This window comes from Mytilus californianus, unplaced genomic scaffold (genome assembly GCF_021869535.1).
Source record: "Mytilus californianus isolate M0D057914Y unplaced genomic scaffold, xbMytCali1.0.p SCAF_6, whole genome shotgun sequence".
Taxonomy (NCBI): domain Eukaryota; kingdom Metazoa; phylum Mollusca; class Bivalvia; order Mytilida; family Mytilidae; genus Mytilus; species Mytilus californianus.
Window position 1 is genome coordinate 59,679,855 of NW_026262712.1, and position 21,733 is coordinate 59,701,587.

Here is a 21,733-nt window from a genome sequence, read left to right on the forward strand (position 1 = left end):
GTTTTCATTTGAAGACGAAGACCTGACAGCTTGTTTGACGTACAACAAAACAAAATGTCTTCAAAAGTATTGTTGAAAAATTAACGCGATGAAAAATTTATATTTGAAATTTTACTTGAAAAAACTTATGAAACAGTAAATAACATCGAAGTATAAAAGAAATAACATACCAGGAAGGATATTCAATTGATTAATTGATGGTTGCTTAATGTCCAGTGAAAAATATTTCATGTATGTTCAGGGCAAAGGAAATTCAATTGAATAGTTGTGCATGATGACATTCTACCAAAACATTCTTATTCAATGATGTTATAGAAGTTTGTCAAGAAATTAATTATCAATTAATTTCCGTCCTCTTTTCCTCGAATATGATAACAACGAATGTGTACTTACATGCGCAACACGACGGATGCCACATGTGGAGCAGGATCGGCATACCATTCTAGGGCATCTTGTATCTTCTCCGGTTTTTGGTGGGTTTCGTGATGCTCAGTCTTAAGTTTTTTATGTTATGTTTTGTAGACAGTTGTTTGTCTTTTAATCGTTTTTACAATGGTGTTGTCAGTTTGTCTTAGACTCATGATTTTGAATATCGCGTTGATATCTTCCGCCTATCTTTTACTTCAAATATTTTGCCCCATAACACCCATTTTTCTTTTCATATAAGACTTCAATAGCTCATAAAATGGTCATCGCCAAAATTTAAGCAGATTTTAGATTTCTTTTCTTTCGATTTGAGACCCAAATACTACCAATGCAAATATAAGATAAAGTCCGAGTCAGCTTTTTCCCGCCATTTTTAAAAATCAAATATCTCGAAAAGGAGCTCCATAATCTATCAATATTTTTAGCTTATTTTGTTCGTTAACAAATGTTCTTCTGACTTATAGTATCAATTTAAAATTTTAAATTCTAGATTTTTTTATTTCACCTAAGTACATCCTTAAGTTGTTTTGCCGATTTTCTACTTACGTGCAGGTCTTCATAACGATCACGTGCTCAATTACTCGTTTAAGCAAATCAAATCACAAAAACTAGAGTCTTATAATAAGATATATTGAATGTTTATATTCAATTAACCCACTAAAGTTACGTTCACCGAGAAATTTAAAAATATATAATCTATATTTTATTAAAGAATTTTGTTCAAAAACTTAGAAATGAGATGAGGATGTTTGAATAATCCACTTCAAAGCTTTTACGGCATTTTCCTCTCTGGTGAAGCTACAAAGCACGCAATTCTATAACGAGCAGCTAATATTAAACCATTAAATTACAAAAAGGTTTTAGCTATAATTGATCATAATTGCATAAAAGGATTTAAAACTATTTATACAGTTTTAATTATATAAAACGGTGCATCACCTTTAAAACAACTTTAACCATTAATGGATAAAGCATCTGTTTCATATTGTTCAAATTAAATTGAGTATTTAATCTAATGTTGAATCAGTGTGTGATGGTCATAACAAGCAGAAGAATATAGATATTCAAATAAAGAACTCAAAATAATAATTGAGAGTCTGGATCGGTTGGTCCCTCATTACTTTATACTTCATTTTTTTAGAAAATTATTCTCTATTCCTTATATTTTTGGCTATTTTTCGCTATACTTTTCCCCCGTTTATTCTGCACTTTTTTTATCATTATTCTCTATTCTATAAACCCTATCCAGACCCTCATACATGGAACAAATTTGGATAAGACTACCAGTAACTTACAGGGGCGGATTCAGGCGGGGGCGTGGCGGGCGTGCGCTCCCCTAAAATTTGCAAAGCATGTGTTGTCTTCAGTTTAATTCAAGCTAATTTTATCACAAAATATTTCTCGCCACGCTTCGCTTGGCGAGATATCTACATTGCACCAACTCTAGAAGAATATTTGGATAATTGTACCTCAAAAAAATTCTCGCCTCGCTCCACTCGGCAAAAATTTAAGTTTGCGCCCCCCCCCCCCCCCCCCCTTAACCTAAAATCCTGGATCCTCCCCTGAATTATTAAAGTGGTCATGAAAATAGGGTTCATCAGAAACCTTCCTTTTTTAATGAATGATATTTTAATCTTGATTTGTTTCATTTTATTACAACTTAGACCTTTTCATTCAAGACATAAAACGGTACTTCGATTTCTATATATTTCCCGTTTTCCGATATTAAATCCACTATTTTATATATTTCTGTATTGAATAGATCAATGCAACTGATGTATATTAATCGAAACGACCCCAGGCAATTAACAATTTTCATAATTGCAACGTAACAATTGTAGTCATTTATCAGTTCAATTATTAGATAATTCAAGTCATATAAGGAAAGCAATTATCGAGTTTCAATTGAAGTAGAGAGTATTTCTGATGCTTGACAATGTTGACATTTCCTAATATGACAATAGAGCTCACGGAATACATGCCTGATTTGTAATTATGAATCTAATCAAACTTTGCAGTGATTAACAGACACTAAAATAGATTGGAACATGTAGTAAAGTAAAAGTACGTCCCAATTGAAACAAACCTCTTTTTGATCGAGTTAAGCCATTTCAATTTATATGTATAGTGTTTCTTTTTATGTTGTAATGTTACACTACTGCTTCATGTTAGGGTGAAGGTGGGCACCTGTTAAAGCGTATACATTGCATTTGTATGCACCTGTCCTAAGTCAGGAGCCTGTTGTTCGGTGATTGTCGTTTGTTGATGTGGTTCTTAAGTGTTTCTCGTTTCTCGTTTTTTTTATATAGATTAGACCGTTGGTTTTCCTGTTTGAATTGTTTTACACTAGTCATTTTGGGGCCCTTTATAGCTTGCTGTTCGGTGTGAGCCAAGGCTCCGTGTTGAAGACCGTACTTTGACCTATAATTGTTTACATTTTACACATTGTGACTTGGATGGAGAGTTGTCTAATTGACACTCATACCACATCTTCTTATTTATATATACTAACATGGAAACAAACGGGTTGCACAAATATCAAGCATGCAAAATTGGATTAAATGATTTGTTGTTGTTGTTTGCTCAACGTCCTGTGGCAAATATAGCATGCATATTCAGGACTAGAAAGAATATACAATAAATTCAATTACAGGGAGGTTTTCCAAAGGTCGTCCGGATTGTGCAGCGGGAAAGCGATATCACTGCAAAAAAAATAGCAAGATAGGTAGGTCAGACGTTTTGTCTGCATCCCAAAGAGTTGTTATAAGGGTTCCTTAACGTAAAGAGAGTGGCACTCTCAATACACAAGGTATTGGATTGAACGTCCCCATTACCACCGATTACGTATACATCCTGCCCAATAAAACAAACCGCCTCTCTTTTGAATGTTGTTTTTTGTTTTAATACCGGATGGCAGAAGTCATGGTGACCTTTTTGTCTATTCCAAAGTCAACACATGGATTATTATCGTATGCAAATTAGTGGGAGTATAAAGACTAAAATAGTTTTAATTTCGTATAACAAGATGGATCATAATTATTTTCACAATACATACGATATCAATTTAATCCAAGGTTCTGAATTATGAGTGTCTGGATAGGATTAACAGAATAGAGAGTAATGTGGAAAAACTAGAATAATAAAGGGCAAAAATAAAAATAGAGAAAAAAGTTAAAAAATAAATAGCCCCCCCCCCCCCTTTTTTTTTCTTCTGCTGTTAAATATGATTCTCTTGATAAAAAAAAAATCCCAATAGATTTTCCCAAGATTTTATTTTAAATTCACTGTTTATACAACCTCCTATCCTGTAAATTTATGAATGTCATTTTAAAAGATCAGAATGGTCAGATAATAAGTCAATTTGTTAACGAAAGAAATACTGAGCACTGTAAATTCCAATATCATTCAGATCTATCGCAACTCGCGTGTTTGTTATATAAGCACAGACAAATCTCAGATCTATACTTTAGATAGATTGTGTTATTTCGTGGTTGCCATTTAAAAAAAAAACAAAAAAAAACACATATACATATAAAACCAATAATACGTTAACGAGTAAAAGCACTGTTGATTCAAGATTTGAAAAAAAAACAGAAATGGATATAGAGGAAATCAATAAGTTGACAAGTAAAAACACTTTTTAGAAGGAAAAGTTTTAGCACACAAATTATTTCTAACATAGAAAGTATATACATTTTAACGAAAATACTTTTCAAGCAAAATTTTCACGGAAACGATTCTGAAAGAGAAACAAAATACAAAAAAACGGAGCAATAACAAAGTATTCGACGAAGAAAAACTTGAAACATCATAATCTAAAGAAAACTGGCCAATAGACAAATAACACTTCATATAAAACTAAATTAAAAACTAACTATTGAGCAACAAGTACCCAACCACAAACTGGGGTGAATTGTGGTTCTCGAAGGGTTTAGGCGTCACATGCACTTGTCTCTGATTTTTTAGCAATGTATCTTTATATGTGCTATATATATTAACGTATATAGGTAAAAAAAATATTCAGAAACAAGTGTTCCTGCTCAGCTAGTGAAACTGATGGATGTAAAAATTTACATCCAACCATCTACATGTATTATGCAATATTACTCCAAAGCAGTTTAAAGAAGCTAGGTAATTCAAATATTTGATTAGAGATTTGTTTAATTTTGCTACTTTTTTGAAGTATCCTTGACCTTTTTGGTTTTATAGTGAGGTGAACATATCTCAGGAATTGTGATTTATGTATAATTCGTGACTATATCAAAGTTATCGAAAGTAATGTTTTAGTTAACCTTCGTGTTTTTTCCCTTCTATACGATTAGCATATTTGTGAATCTCCGTTTCTCTTCGATCGATGTTTTTTTATCCTCCCTTTTTTGTAAATCTTCTCCCTCTATTTCTTACTTGATGGACCAGATATCACTTTGTAAGCAAAATGAGTTTTGTATCTTGCAATTGGTTTCATTATAACATTTACACTGAGGTTAAGCTGATGATAAAATGTTACGTCAAAAGGGTTGACAATTGAAAACATTGCTTTCATATGTAGAGACATTCCAGCAGTACCGGCATATGGAAAATATACATCTCTGTGTAGTTACGACACTCCAGAGTATGTGTTTCATATCAATGTTTGAGTTCTTTAGGAAAATTTTCTTAGAAGGAAGTTGATAATGAAGAGTTGTAATGTACTCGTTGCAATCGTTATTTTGAAATTAAATTATTTGTTGGTCGTTACGACATTCGGTATTATTGCAATTTGTTTTACTGTGCTATCGTGACAAAAGACTGATTAAACAAGAAAGCTTCCCGATTCAGATTATACGTGTTTGTATATCTTTTTATTGCAGGAAAATATATCATTGTTATGATTTTAATCTCGAGGAAATGTTACATTATTTTGTTATATTTGTTTTAATTGATTTGATTTAACTCCTTCGGATAGAAAAACGTGACAAATTGTCGTGATCAATAACAATTATACTTATAATAAGTATTTCAACACGTTTTTCCTTGGCTTTTCGATTTCATTGTACTAGTATAAGGCAAAACTTACAGACTGTAAGTTTAAAATCGACTTCATTGATTCTGATCTGATTTGTAAATCATCTTATTCGCTGAAAGTGATGCGCATATATTTATTTTCTGCATGCAAATGTATTGGTTCTTTTATTTAAGACAATGTGTTATCTTGTTCGTTTAAATGCATCATTCAGTGGTTTACTATGCAAAAGAATCACCATTTGTTGCAGGATCAAGCGATTAGGGGTTTTCTCATGACCACTTGATATATTTTTTTGAGAATTCAATATGAAAAAATATATAATTTAAAAATTATAAAAATGTTCAAAATTAATAAAATGCTACATATTTATTATGAATGATTTTTATATTTACCTGCGTTACCTGTAAAATGAATGCGCGCAAATGGAATACAAATATGCGCGCAATCGTAAAATGCAAATGTAATGCACTAATAATATTTGCTCTCAACATTCTGTTCAAACTTGACATGTTCATTGTTTAAATCTGGAAGTCAGATCATCAAAATTGATTTATTTAATATATCTTTTTTTTTCATCCTGCCATGCTGTGTCTACGCGATCATTCCGGATTTTAAGATAGTGCAGAATTCTAAATTGAAGAATTGTTATGTTTTATGACTTGCCGAATGTATAAATAGAATAGAAAATGGAAGTAGGAATGCAGAAAGTATGAATAAAACACCATTTTAATCATTCACTACAAACTTTTTACATGTAAAAGAAAAGGTCGAACAGCTACTAAATTTTAGATATACACTTGCATGTAGTTCCTTTGTAAATCAAAATCTACAAAATATTACTATTTATGAATTGATGTAAAAAGGTAAGGTATCAAATTTAAGCAGTAGATAAGAATTATGAAAGTATTTTATCAGTATCTTATTCTTGATTTAGTATTTGAATAAAATTTGTTACAAGCTGTGTATTACTATCAAAGTAGATTCCCACACCTTTATTTTAAATTCTATTGTTCCAATTCTTTCCTAAGGTGTCTGCCTCCCAAACAATGTAGCTAGGTTAGCCACTAAATTTATCCACATTGAAATATAGTTCCAAATACTTTTCATGTCTACTAAAAAATGCACAAATGGACTGTAATAGAATTAGGTTTTATCTTTAGAGCAGTTTGTACTAGTATTATATCTTAGTTTCATCTAAATACTGGCTAGTTTGGCCATTTTTAGTATTAGATAAGAGCACTGATCCAATGCTACGATGATTGACAACTGTCTTGATTTACAAACAATTACACTCGAATTTCAATTTTTTTCAGCACCTCATTACGTGATACCATGCTTAAATTTTGCTGTATGCCAGCAGACGCGCGTTTCGTCTACAAAAGACTCATCAGTGACACTCGAATCAAAAAAGTTAAAAAGGCAAAATAAAGTACGAAGTTGAAGAGCATTATTCCGAAAGGCTATAATAATACAGATCGAATGGAATCCCAGAGATAAACAAACTTTTGTTATGATAGATTGCTTTATACACAGAGGAATAATAATACGCCAACCAATATAGAATATTGCCATTAATAAATGTAGTACCGGTATTTATGATGATTTGTCCTTTTTATTATGTCAGTTAAATTAGAAAAACTTGACATTTTCCAACATACTGTTTGATTCGTACGCAAGTAATTTGATACATGAGGGTCTTCGTGGGGGATTCTTCAATCAATTGTGTATTCTTTTCTTTATTCTATATAAATTTTGCACTTTGTTTTCTATGTTTTATGTTTTAGCAGCCCATTATTCTGTATTCTTTATTTTTTTTTTTGTAATATATGCTTACAATCCCGGAAAATATATAATATATGGGTACTCGATACGAGAAAATAGGAAATAATCGGCCAGAATCGAGTCTCTTCCTGCTTGTCATGCTCGTTTGTTGCTGTATATCATATTTGTATTTCGTTCATTGTTTTATTTTACATAAATCAGGCCGTTAGTTTTCTCGTTTGAATTGCTTTACATTTTTCATTTCAGGGCCTTATATAGCTGACTATGCGATATTAGTTTTGCTCATGGTTGAAGGCCGTACGGGGACCTATATTTGTTAACTTATTTGTCATTTGGTCTCTGGTGGAGAGTTTTCTCATTGGCAATTATACCACATCTTCTTATTCTTATATCGTAAATATCAATTTCATATTTTAGATATATAGCTGCGTATGTGAAGTGATTACTGTAAAATAAATATGCATCGAGTGTGATACGATATTTATCCACTTGAGACAGTAAAATTTTCAAATTTAAAACGCGAGCGTTTTGATATTTGAAATTTAACTGTCGAGAGTGGATATATATCGTATTGCACGAGATTTGGTGGTGAGATCTGTTTCTCTAATGATTTTTAGACGATATGCAGACAATCTTAGTCCTTCTTTTCGAACGACCTGCAAAAAGATGTGTTCTTTCTACGTGACGTCATTATGCATGGTCGCCGTTTTTCATGACGTCACAATAGGAATTTCAAAGGAAAGTAAGAATATTTGACGTCATAATCGAATTTTGACCAATGAAGAACTGAGATCAAACGAACCACACGTTGATTAAATAAAAATAATCAACAGGTCAGGAAAGGGATAAATCGAGTAAGAATTAGAGAAATATAGATTTCATCACTGCAACAAGTGTGTTACGATATTTCTCCACTCGAGACAGATAAATTTTAGTATTTGGAGCGCGAGGCTTGCCGAGCTTTTTAAATAATTAAAATTTAACTGTTGAGAGTGGAGAAATATCGTAATACATGAGTTATAGTGGTGGAATCTGTTTCTCTAATGTTTATTATTCTTCAGAAAGTTGTGTTCTTTAAATGTGACGTCATCAGGCATGGTCTCCTTTTTTCATGACGTCACAATAGGAAATTCAGAAGAAACCAAGAAAATTTGACGTCATAATTAAATTTTACCAATAATTTGCCGAGAACAGATATTTCACTAGTGAGGAGAAGTATTTTTCTCACACCGATCAAGAAATATGAAAATAGCGCAAAAATTAGAGAAATGTATATACGTAGGACGCAAAAAAGTTTGCAATTACAATGTGACGTATTTTGTTTATGACCAAAAATAACAAACAGTTTCGACCTCTTTCTGCAGAAAACTCTTATGTGTTGACCACTGAACAATTAGTGACCAATAGTACAGCCATAATAGCTATCAGAGTCATTACTGTACAATTCCATCATGTAAATATATATTCCTTTTGGATCATGACTCGTAACATTTAAAGTGCATTTCATTTTTTTAAGCCACTGAAACCTAACCCGAATGTCATGACCGTATATTCCAATTACTAAGACCATTTAGGAATTGAATCAGGAAGACAGGTGCCGATAGTAGTATAGCTGTAACAATTTGAGATAGATAAAAACATGAAACGCTTGTAATATAATATACTTGGTAAAACACTTAAATTCCATATTAGTCTAACTTGTTGCAATTATCTGATAAACTGCTGAGCAGCTTCAACAGGGCAAGCTTATAGTACTAAACCATTATTTATGTAACATATCAGGTGCGTGTCTATCTTAGTCTGTACTATTTTGTTTTAGCCGTTTTGATTTTCTTAAATCAATGCAAAATTATATAACCGAAAGACTATTTAGATTCGTTTTCTGTTTTAAGGATGTTTGCTCACCTGTTTGAAAATAACAAGACTGTTTTGAATTGGTAGTATATAAATAACGGATCCTAAAAAGTAGGAAAAATTGACAGGTCCGTGTCCTTGTTTTTTTTTGGTTTTTTTTTTTTTAGATATAATTGATTAAAAATTTGGAGGGAAATGATTCTCTCTAGATTTTTAAAACATTTAACATTGGCACATTTTTTCTTTCAAAAACTATGAAAAATAACAAGGTTTTTATAAGATTTTCAAAAATGGCTTTTTAATCTATATAAATAAAATTATGAAAAGAAAAGTATGGATTAAATTCTAAGGACTTTCTCGGGTGTAAAATCGCTGTGGTCGCGAGAACAATATATTTTCCGATTTCAAAAGGGCACTAGTTTTAGTCAACCTGATATAAAAAGCGGATGCCGTCAAACGTTCGCTTGAAATGAAGTAAGGAAACAGGATTGTGCAACAGAAAAACAGCCCTAATGCATAAGCGGAATGGCCGAAGAATAATTTTTAAAAAGTGAAAGTTTGTAAGAGAAATTAAAATTTTAAATGTGTGCATTGTGCTGTACTTTTGGTACTGTAAAAATAAGTCTCTTCGTCGGATATTGTCTTTTTGCTTCCATAAACGGCATAAAACGTTACTCAGTACTCAGAAGTACAAATCCAGTATTTTGATTGGTTGATTTCAGAGTCTGCGTACGATATTCGTACTCAATTTTTTTTAGTACTGTAATGCTTGGATATCAGGAGTAACAAAAAATACAGCTAATGCGAAATGGCCTACATGATAAGGATCAAAGCCCATGCTGAGGATATGATATCTAACCATGTATACAAATAAAAGGAGATATTTGAAAAAGATTTCAACCTTTTTTCATTTATCTTAACTCTGGACAAACTGTCAATACACCTTATTTTTAAAATATGAGACCTTGTCATCATTGTCCATATGACCAACTTGTCTGTATTCAAAACGTATACATGTTCACATGTTCTTATATGACCGCTTTCGTACAATATATCCTCTAGTATTATTAAATGAATGATACCGAGACTACGATCATAGGAATGACTTTACAGTGTTATTAATGAATAATTCAGGATTCATATACTCTAAAGTAATCGGTTAATTACCATTAATGAGAAATGAAATAATGAAACCCAAGTACTAGGAATACAAACATTGCATGCATCATTAGCCAGGAAACAATATATAAATAACACATAGGCGAGAGGGTGATAGAGCAGATTGTTACCCCGAGAAAACATTGTCAACTGAGGCGAAGCCAAGGTTGACAATGTCTTTTCGAGGGGTAAAAATCTGCTCTATCACCCTCTCAGATATGTGTTATTTAATTCATTATACTGAATGTTCTGTTATTACTTTATATTAAATTTCAAATTCAAAGTAATAAACTATGTCGTTTTATACATAACAATCATCCGTATTTATTAAAGCGCACACTTGAGCAAGCGTCTCCGTGAAGGGTAATCGAGTATTTGCCATGGGATAGAGTAAATTATTATACTTCACGTCAAAATGCCAGATTTTGATTGGTTAATACGAGGGAGACAATTTACTCTATCCTATGGTAAATACTCTATTACCCTTCACGGAGACGCTTGATCAAGTGTGCGCTTTATTAAATACGGATGGTTGTTATGTACAAGTCGTCATAGTTTATTACTTTGAATTTGAAATATAATAGACAGTAATAACAGAACATTCAGTATAATAAATTAAATAACACATATCTGAGAGGGTGATAGAGCAGATTGTTACCCCTCAAAAAGACATTGTCAACCTTGGCTTCGCCTCAGTTGACAATGTTTTCTCGGGGTAACAATCTGCTCTATCACCCTCTCAGATATGTGTCATTTATATATTGTCTCCCTCGTATTAACCAATCAAAATCTGGCATTTTGACATGAAGTATAATAAATGCAAATAATATGACTTGAATTTGGTACTAAAGTACTTTGTCAAGCATAAACATCAACTATAATAATTCTTACTTTATACTGACTGTACATGGAAGATAAAATATTAAAAGGCATTCGTTTTGCCCTTCTATTCGAAAATCCAAAAGTATTATAAATCTATCAAATAATATCTCTCAAATGTTCTGACGTTGTTTAGTCTTGTAAGAGATCTTTTATTTTTAATTTGTCTTGTCTTATACCTATTTACTACATGACTTCAATTCTTTTGTTATAATGAAACTGTGAAAGCTGTCAATATAGCATTTTTAAGATTAAATTTATGTATAAGCCACAGCTTTGCACAAAAAATATTTTTTACAAAATGTCCTAAGTATACAAAGATGTTACTGTTGATAAAATATTTCATACTGTCATAAGGGTCTGGATGGGGTTTACTGAATAGAGAATAATGGGCTAAAAGGGCCAAAATTATACAGAATTGAGAAAAATAGGTTAAAAAATAAGAAAACCGAATAATGGGTCGCAAAAATATAAAGAATAGAGAATAAGGGTAAACAAATAAAGAATGGAGAAAAATGGTCTACAAATTAAAGAATTGAGAATTGAATTTCCCCCATCAAAACCCTCCTATATGTTATTCTTATCATTTATCATTAAAATTAACATAATTTTGAAAGGAATGAATATTGTTTTTTATTTTATAGGTCAAACATCCACTTTTTCCTCAGTGCTTTGTGTGTTTGAGAAGTCAAAAATGAGTAAAACGCACTGCGTTTACTAACAAGTATATATATACCATAAACATGAAAAATATCAGCTACTAGATTATTGGTGGTTAGCAAGCTACCTAGAGAGCTTTGATATACAGCTGATAAGAGTTTGGATGTGGTGTTTACAGAAAAAAGGTTTATTTAGTGAGAGCTGAAATATAAAGAATAGAGAATATTAGGGCATATAATTAATTCAGAGGAAGTTTCTCCTACCTCTTTTGTTATTTTTCCGGAAACAGAGGTTCCGACTCACTCTGACTCAGTTGATCTTAGATCGTTCTGTCTAAAAACAATTGCGTCAAATTGTGTGGCCATGTTTAGTTGATGTGCGATTTTCTTCCTGGCTGGATTGAAGGTTTATTGAAGATTTAAGAAAACGCAAAACAAAGGAAAAATAAACATGACCTTACCTCATATACTATAGAAATATTAAAATACAAGGTGGCCACTGATGCGAGTATTCCTTCCATACTGAGAATTCCAAGAAGGGCACGGTGACTGGCGCCATCCGAACCTGGAGAAAAGTCGTATGCACAGATGAAATTGTCGTCGTAATATTTGTACGGTGCAGCAGCAGTTCCAAAAAACGGGAACATCAACTGGAGTAGCGTTAGCGCTAATGTTGCATAAATTGCGATTTGTACTTTGAATGTCGTAATATGGGATCTGTAGTATAACGGTTTTACGGTAGCTAAGTAGCGCGTGACGGACATGACGATCACAATCCATGCCGACCAGACGACAGCGGTTGTGCTTAGCCAGCCCAAAATAGAGCACAAAGCTGGTGTCATCATGCATCCACATTTAATCCACCCTCCAATCCACATCACTGTAAAGATCAAAGTTGAAAATAAGTCATTGAGACTTATCGTTGTTACTAAGTAATGGTTGATTTTCTCACTCTTTTTTCGTATTTTGAATAATACAAATATGGCTACACTATTAAAAACTAATGTAAGTATCAAAAGAACCGGAAGTTCTGCTTTTGTTAGATCAACATGACAGTGATCGCAAATCTCTGGCACAGTTGAATTGTTCATTGCCGTATTCCTAAAAAATATCAAATCATACTGGCTAATTTTTATGATGTCATCGAAACGTTTTACATAAGTTTTTTTTGTATATATCTCTCCAACTTTCCTATGGCCTTGTTCCTCTGCTGCCTTTTCAATAAAATAAAACCAGTATTTAGTAAAATTCTGTCAAGAATGAGCGGAGTGTCATGTATTGGCGTTTCTGACAATTAAGCAGATGTGTCCTTATAATTAGAAGTATGTAGGTATAAAAGATCGATTTTTCGATTCGTGTGAAAAACATCTCTATTTTCAATAAATATATTTACATCTCGATTGACTGTGTCACTTCTGGAGAGTACTGATTGTCCAATATTGTTTTGAACCTGTAAATTAATTGACAATAATAAATTATTGACCTGACGTAATAACGATATCAGGATAATTTAGACTTAGAAACGGGGAAAAGGCTAGGCTCTGTAAATGGTTTAATGCTGGATTCAGCTGAAAAGGTGTTTGGATCGTTTAGTTACAAACAACATAAAAAGAAAAGTCGAAGAATATTTATTAAACCTTGATTAGACCATATGTTTGGGGAAAAGTTTGTGCGTTCGAATCGCAAAAAGGAAATATAAATACAATAAATAAAATTGAGAATGGAAATGGGGAATATGTCAAAGAGACAACAACCCGACCAAAGAGCAGACAACAGCTGAAGGCCACCAATGGGTCTTCAACGCAGCGAGAAAATCCCGCACCCGGAGGTGGTCCTCAGATGGCCCCTAAATAAAACTGTGTACTAGTTCAGTGAAAATGGACGTCATACTAAACTCCAAAACATATAAATGAACTAAAATTAAAAAAACATGCAAGACTAACAAAGGCCAGAGACTCCTGACTTGGGACAGGCGCAAAAATGCGGCGGGGTTAAACATGTTTTGTGAGATCTCAACCCTCCCCCTATACCTCTAGCCAATGTAGAATAAAGAAACACATAGCAATACGCACAGTAAAACTCAGTTTAAAAGAAGTCCGAGTCCGATGTCAGAATAGGTAACAAAAGAAACTTAGCAAAATGACAATGATACATAAATGAAAAAAGGACTACTAGCAGTTACTGACATCCCAGCTCCAGACCTCAATTTAACTGATTGAAAGATTATGTCTTCATCATATGAAAATCAAGTACAATCCCTCCCGTTAGGTGTTTAGTATCATAACATCATAAAATATATGAGAAGAACATAACCCGTATCAAGCCAACAACTGGTTTTCGAATAAATGTGTTTATTTCCGATGCAAAGACCCTATGAGTGAATCAATATTAATACCAAAATATGCAATCCTTAATGACTTGACAACAGTATCGTAACTATATCCTTTCCGAATAAGTCTGTTTAAAGTTTTGGTTAGCTTTTGAGGTGAATGCCGACATGTTTGTGCTTTGTAAAGAATATTACCATAAAACATTGGATGTGAAATACCTGAACGTATAAGATGTCTGCATGTTGATTTATATTTACGAATGATGTCCTTGTACCGATGATAAAATTTAGTAAATGTTTTGACTAATTTGTGATATCGAAAACCCTGATGTAATAATTTTTCAGTAATACAGAGATTTCTTTCGTTGAAATCAAATACGTTGTTACATACACGAGCGAATCGAACAAGTTGAGATATATAAACACCATAAGATGGCGACAAGGGAACGTCACCATCTAAAAATGGATAATTAACAATAGGAAATGAAAAATCTCTTTTATCATAAATTTTGGTATTAAGCTTCCCGTTAAAGATAAAGATATCAAGATCCAGGAAAGGGCAGTGTTCATTGTTAGTATTAGCTTTATTTAAAGTCAGTTCGGCAGGATAAATCTCTTTCGTGTACATACTGAAGTCGTCATTATTGAGAGCCAATATATCATCTAAATATCTAAAAGTGTTATTAAATTTTTGAATCAGATGTTGTTTCGATGGGTCTTTGCTGATTTTAGTCATAAATTGTAACTCATAACAATACAGAAACAGGTCCGCAATAAGTGGTGCACAGTTAGTCCCCATGGGAATTCCGATAACCTGACGATATACGGAATCTCCATAGCGAACAAAAATGTTATCTAGTAAAAATTCAAGGGCAGTTATAGTATCAAAGCAGGTCCAATTGACATACTAAGTAGTTCTTTTGTTTGTTGTTACTAAAAAATGACCTAAAAGAGTTTGAACATATATATTCGCATTCCGACTTTTTAAATGCCCATTTAATCAGGTGTGTGAATTTTTTCTTAATAAGATTATGAGGCAACGTGGTATATAGGGTAGAAAAATCAAAACTTTGAACAGATTCGAAATCACCAATATAAGCATGCAATTTATCAAGTACTTCCAACGAATTTTTGACACTCCAAAAGTAATTAATTCCACTATTTTCAAAGGCCTTATTTGAACAATTTATTACCAGGTTTTTGATTGTACCAAGTGTACTAGTAAGTAGAATAGATAGTTTAGTAGTGGAACAATGGCTTGAAGACGAAATAAATCTATATTTGTAAGGATTTTTGTGCAGCTTCGTAAGCCAGTACATAGTTGAAACTTTCATTGTATTTGGTTCTGCTTTTAAAGAGGTAGCTAAAAGTTTGTTTGTTACAGATGTCATTTTCCGAAAATGGAGTCAGTTGGAATGTTGGTGAATTCGTGATTTCTTTTTGTAGAACATCGATGTAAAATTTACGTCAAACAATAATGATATTGTTAGCAGCCTTATCAGCCGGGACAAAAATATATTCCTTGGCGAGTTCTTTTAGCTTATGTTTGATACGGGAAATTGGGCTATTATGGTTGTTGTTAGGAGTAAAATGATCTTTAAAATGTTGAATACGTATATCAACTATGTTCATTACCGAATTAAAAAAAGAATCTAATGATTTCTTGTCAGCTTTTTCTCGTTTTGTCCATTTAGAGTAGTAAGTACGGAGTGAGTCGTGGATTATGTTACGACACTCATTCCAATTAATAATTGACGGGGGACGATATTTAGGTCCTTTACTGAGGAACATGTTTAAAAAGAGTAGAGGTGAAGAAAACAACATGAATATAAGAGGAAAATGAACACTTATATAAATAGGCATAAAAAAACATGAGAAAAATAGGAATGTCTTAAAAATAGTAATTCTAAAGAATTTTGGAAGTTATTTAACTCGTATAAAGAGAAAAAGAACAAATATTCCTCTTGATATACTTTTTGAATTTTTCAAAAATGTAGATTCGTCAGATTCTGACGATAGTAAAGTAACTATTTCAGATGAGAATATCGAACTTAATTCATTGTTCATTCACCTGCCAGACGGACATGAACACCTTACAATAAATCCTTACACCAAATATAGTGGCCCTATTCCTAATGGTATCTGAGAAAAAGACCAGACCACAATAAACTTAACATTGTTCAATGAATCATAAAATTACGGTCAAGGTCAGATGAAACCTGCCAGTCGGACATGTACACATTACAATCATTCTATACACCAGCAGTTGACCTAATGCTTATAGTATCTGAGATACGGACTTGACCACGTAACTATAAACTTAATCACTGATCCATGAAATGAGGTCGAGGTCAGGTAAATCCTACCTGACGGACATGTAGACGTGGCAAGGAACCTATATACCAAATATAGTTATCCAATAGCTCATAATAAGTGAGTATTTCACTTGACAAAAAAAATTCAAGTAGTCACTAAACCATGAAAATGAAGTCAAAGACAATGGACATATGACAGACGGAAACTTCGTAACATAAGGTAAATTAAATTTTTTAGGCCATTCTTCTCTTTTCTTTATATGTTTTGCCCTTTATTCATTTTGACCATTATTCTCTATTCTTTATATTTCAGCTCCCTCGTTATTCTCTATTTTTATTTTTCTTGTCTATTTTTTTTTTCTATTCTTTATGTTTTTCACTCAATTTCTAATCTGTAATCTCCCATCCAGACCCTCATACTTAAACAAGGAAATAAAAGACTGAATATAATTTGGAGAAGCAGAGTTCTCGTTGTCCGAAAACCGATTGTAAATGACCGTCACAGTTTCTCAAATATTTAAAAATTTCACAAGCACTCTGGTAAAACGGAGAATAAGAGCTACAACCTCAAGAATTCAAAGCCTTGGTTATTTATATATTATGGTCTTTTCAAAATCGACTTTGGCTTAGCAATATATTTATTAAGATTCTCATTTGCAGATCGTAAAAATATTACTAAGCTGCGATGCTGCAACCTTAAAATACCAATAGATACAGGAAGATAGAGAATAAAGACAGCCTGTCATCTCTGCTCTTTGTCAATTGGAAATGAGTTTCACTACCTATTTCAGTGCCAGTCTGTTATTGTTAAAAATATAAGAATTAACCATATTTCAGAATATTACCACAGGTCTCCATGTGTCGAGAAAATAAAAGGGCTGCTTTCATTTTGCAATATTAAAGTTATGAAGAATTTTATCACTTTTCATTGACAAACTAGTTAAAACATTGTAATTATACTCTCTTGGATATATATATCTATATATTACTATCAAATACTTATTTCTGTGACTGCATCTTACGATCCTTTACGACGGATAATTCAGCTAATCTGCAATAAATTCCATCTTCATGCCTAATCATATCATGTACTGTGTTACAACTCTAGATTCTACTGACGAGGAAAGGTATCACTAGGCCACCGAAAGCTGAATTTATAGTTCAGTCTAGGTGGCCGAGTGATCTAGAACGCTGGAGACAATGCACAGAGGCGGATTTAGAGGGGGCCAGGGGGTCCGGGCCCCTTTTCTGGGAAAAATTTGGTTGATTATATAGAGAATCACTGAAGCATGACCGGAGCGGGTCCCCCTCTTAGGCAGTCAGTGGGCCCCCACTTATGAAAATTTCTGGATCCGCCACTGATGCAGGCGGTTTTGTCACGATATCCTAATAGCATTAGTTCGAATCCCGGCGAGGGAAGAGCAAATATTCGCAAATTCGCAGATTTAACATTGTTGTGCTGATATTTAGAGTAATTATATTTAAATATATGTATATATGATTATGTTAACATTGTTCTGCAGCAACCATAAATATGATTATGTAGTTTGCCTCTTGTTACACATGTATATGTGTCTGAGAGTTTCAAAATAAAGTATATTGTTATTAGTTAACAAAAGACGTAAACTGGAATGGACAATAAGGCACGTTGACAATACCATTTGATAATTGTAAAACTAGTGAAAACCAAAAACAAAGAACAATAAAAACTATAATATAATGTTGTTTTGAGAAGGGCTGGTCCATCTGTATCATAGTTCCAGATTGACTTGCATTCAATTCTGAAATGAAACGGCCGAATTTCGTAACAATCTATAAGATATATGTAGGATTTTATACTTATTTTAATTATCTTGTTTAGAGTTATTCTAGTAAATTCTAATATGTAAATGTTCTGTTAAAACAGTTATTTTAATCCCATATTTTTTTTCCCAGCCAGTATTTTAAGAATGTTGATGAAATAGACCAATGCGTTTTTCAGAATATTTGTATACAATTGCGTTATATATTTACATTGTCTCGTAAGTCAATTTGTTTGGCTGGGTATTGATTATTTCAAATACTGCGTATGTTTAATCGTATTTTGTTAAAATTTTAATCAATACGCGACATTTTAATATAACAATTTATTAATAATTATTGTTATAATTGAAATATGAATCATTTATCAAAACGTCATGGCATATTCTTTTTAATAAATTGTCATGAAATAATTAAATGAGTGTAGGGCTTCATCACTTAAAAGAACAAAAACAACAAAGTTAATTTTAACCATTTCCTTGCAAAAATAATTAGTCATTTCAAGTATACAAAATATAAATAAACTTTTGATAAGCATTCTTCTTTTGTATTTTCGGTCTGATTAATCATTAAAATCATAAAATAATCAATGTCATGATTACTGTATACACACACGCGAATCTATGGCTTCTTTGTTTATTTACGAATTTCTCAAAACTTTTCGCTTTTTTAACATCAAATAAAACAGTCTATATAAAATGAAAGCTTGCTATTCTTTATGTAAACGCTGCTACAAAGTTTTCAACGACAAACCATAGTGAAATTTGAGTGTTAGAGAAGAAAATAAACCAAAAGAACCTACAAATTACAGAAAGACGAGCAAGGTATGTCTTCTGAATCGATTTTAGTACACGTGAAGCATAACGTTTACTTTGAAAACAATTAATGTCGAATGGATTATTGTTTAATTATTTTTTTCTCCTCCCTCCTCCGTTTATTTATGTTTTTTTCCTTATGAAATGCATGATAAAGTGTGCTATCATTTAAGAAAAATACTGGCGATAAAAATGAAGGTGTTACATGTAGGTATCGCCAGTAGCACTGTTAAATTGAAAATGCTAACACGAGATTTTCTTTATATCTGCACCTTCTAAAATAAAAATCTAATCGTTTTTTTTAGCACCATGACTGGTTGGTTCTAGGGTTATTTATATTAATTTTTAACATCAAATTTATATTTTCTGTATTAATCTTACTAATAATTTAATGTTCTTATGTATTATTGTTCATTGATTGTTAAATGATGTGTAACATAATTGTCTGTGGGTGAAGACTATGTTACCTTCTATATGTCTTTTTGTTATTGGTTTCATTTGGGTTACTGTCTCACTAACGTATATCACACAATTCCTTTTATTCATAAATTAAGAATAATTCAAATAAGGAAGGGTGGAAAATTAAGACTATCGCTAGAAAAATGGGCATGTTGGACAGGGAATGGTTTTTACCTTGCAAATAAACTCATCATAGATACCAAGATAGAAAAATTTACGCCAGACGCACGTTTCGTCTACAAAAGACTCATCAGTGACGCTCGAATAAAAAAAAGTTAAAAAGGGCAAATATAGTACGAGGTTGAAGAGCATTGAGGACCAAAATTCCGAAAAGTTTTGTCAAATACAGCTTAGGTAATCTATTCCTGGGGTAGAAATTCCTTAATATTTCTAAAAAATTCAAAGGTTTATAATCAGTTAATTTATGATCATGACCATATAAATGATAATTCATGTCAACACAGAACTGCTGACTATTCCAAGGCTTACCTAGTGATACCCTCAACAGACCACCTATAAACCCCAAAAAGAGTTGTTTTAATGGTTCTTTTACATGCAGAAAATGTGTTCCCTCCCTTCACGAAGCTTCGGATTTAACGTCCCCATTTCGATCGCACGCGGCTAATTATCTATTAATCCCGTTGCTTGGTTTTACTGTCGAATGTGCATAGACTCCGTTATATTCCAATACGATATTTTGGATATGCATGGGTTATACATTGCTCCGATATCAAGCAGGTAACATCGAAATGCTGATTCTAATAGATTTCTCCATTTATTTTCTTATTCTTATAATTTAACAATATTGTAAAAAAATCTATTTAGTTTGTCCTTATTATTGTCCGAGGAAAATAAGTTCCAATGTTATCATAAACTCGAATTTCAAAGAAGAATGACTCGTAAACATGGTAAAAAACATTTATGGTCAAATATTCATTTAAGATACTAGTATCAAAATGTTCAAAGTCAGGATAATAAAATAATTACATATTGTTATTGAACGATAAACTGTTACTTCTGATCAGCTTTCATCAAGAAACCATGATTTGATCATATATTTAGTCTCATAAACAATATGTACAGTCACAGAGAGGATAGTATGACAATGACAAAAATTGATATCGGAGCCGATGTGAAAAACAAATGATTGATAAATAATAAAATAATTAATATTGGACAAAAGATTAATCAAATTATGGGTCTGTTATTTTTTGCGTTCAATTTACTAATTTGAAAATAGGTATTACATTTCCAATAAGCTAAGCCAAAGCCAAAATTCCTATACGATGATGGGGGTTATTAACGACCTTGACTGGCTATAAAGCCCTCGCACGGTCGGATTCCTATACCAAAGACTATATTAACAAATGTACATAAATTATATCTGTCATGTATATATATATACACTGAGAAAAAAATCCATTATTCATCAATTACTTGATCTTCACTCAAAGAGTATTTTTTAGCCGTTTTTCATGTATTTTGTTATTTTGTTCGCGAGTAATTATTCAATTCAAATTTTATATACATATGACTTGGAAATTTTTTTACAAACAAAAAACTGTAAGAGCCTTTTCACAGTTACAGAAGAAATAGAACATGAACTTGATGTATTTCTCAATATCATTTTATTATTATATGCAGATGATACTGTTTTGATGGCTGAAACACCACAAGATCTTCAAATACAGTTAGATTTTTTTAATGAATACTGTAACTACTGGAAATTAAAAGTAAATGTATCCAAAACCAAAATATTATGTTTTTCATATGGAAGATTACCAGACAATTTACACTTTGTTTTAGATGAGCAAGAAATAGAAATCGTTCAAGAGTTTAGTTATTTGGGTATTTTATTGACAAAAACGGGAAATTATAAAAAGGCAATTAAATCACAAGTTGAAAAAGGGACAAAAGCGATGTACGAGATACTAAAAAGGGGGAAATTTCATAGCCTATCAGTTTCTTGTCAGTTAGATCTTTTTGATAGAGTAGTCAAACCTGTTCTGTTATATGGATCAGAAATATGGGGATTCAGTAACTGTGATATTATCGAAAAGGTTCATCTAAAATTTTGTAAGTTGCTCCTAAATCTGAAATCTTCCACTCCCAACTGTATGATATACGGTGAGCTAGGACGTTTTCCACTTGCTATTGATGTAAAATTAAGGATGATATCCTACTGGTCTAAATTAATTATGGGAAAGCAGTCAAAGTATTCTTGTATTATTTATAAGCTACTGTACCGCTTG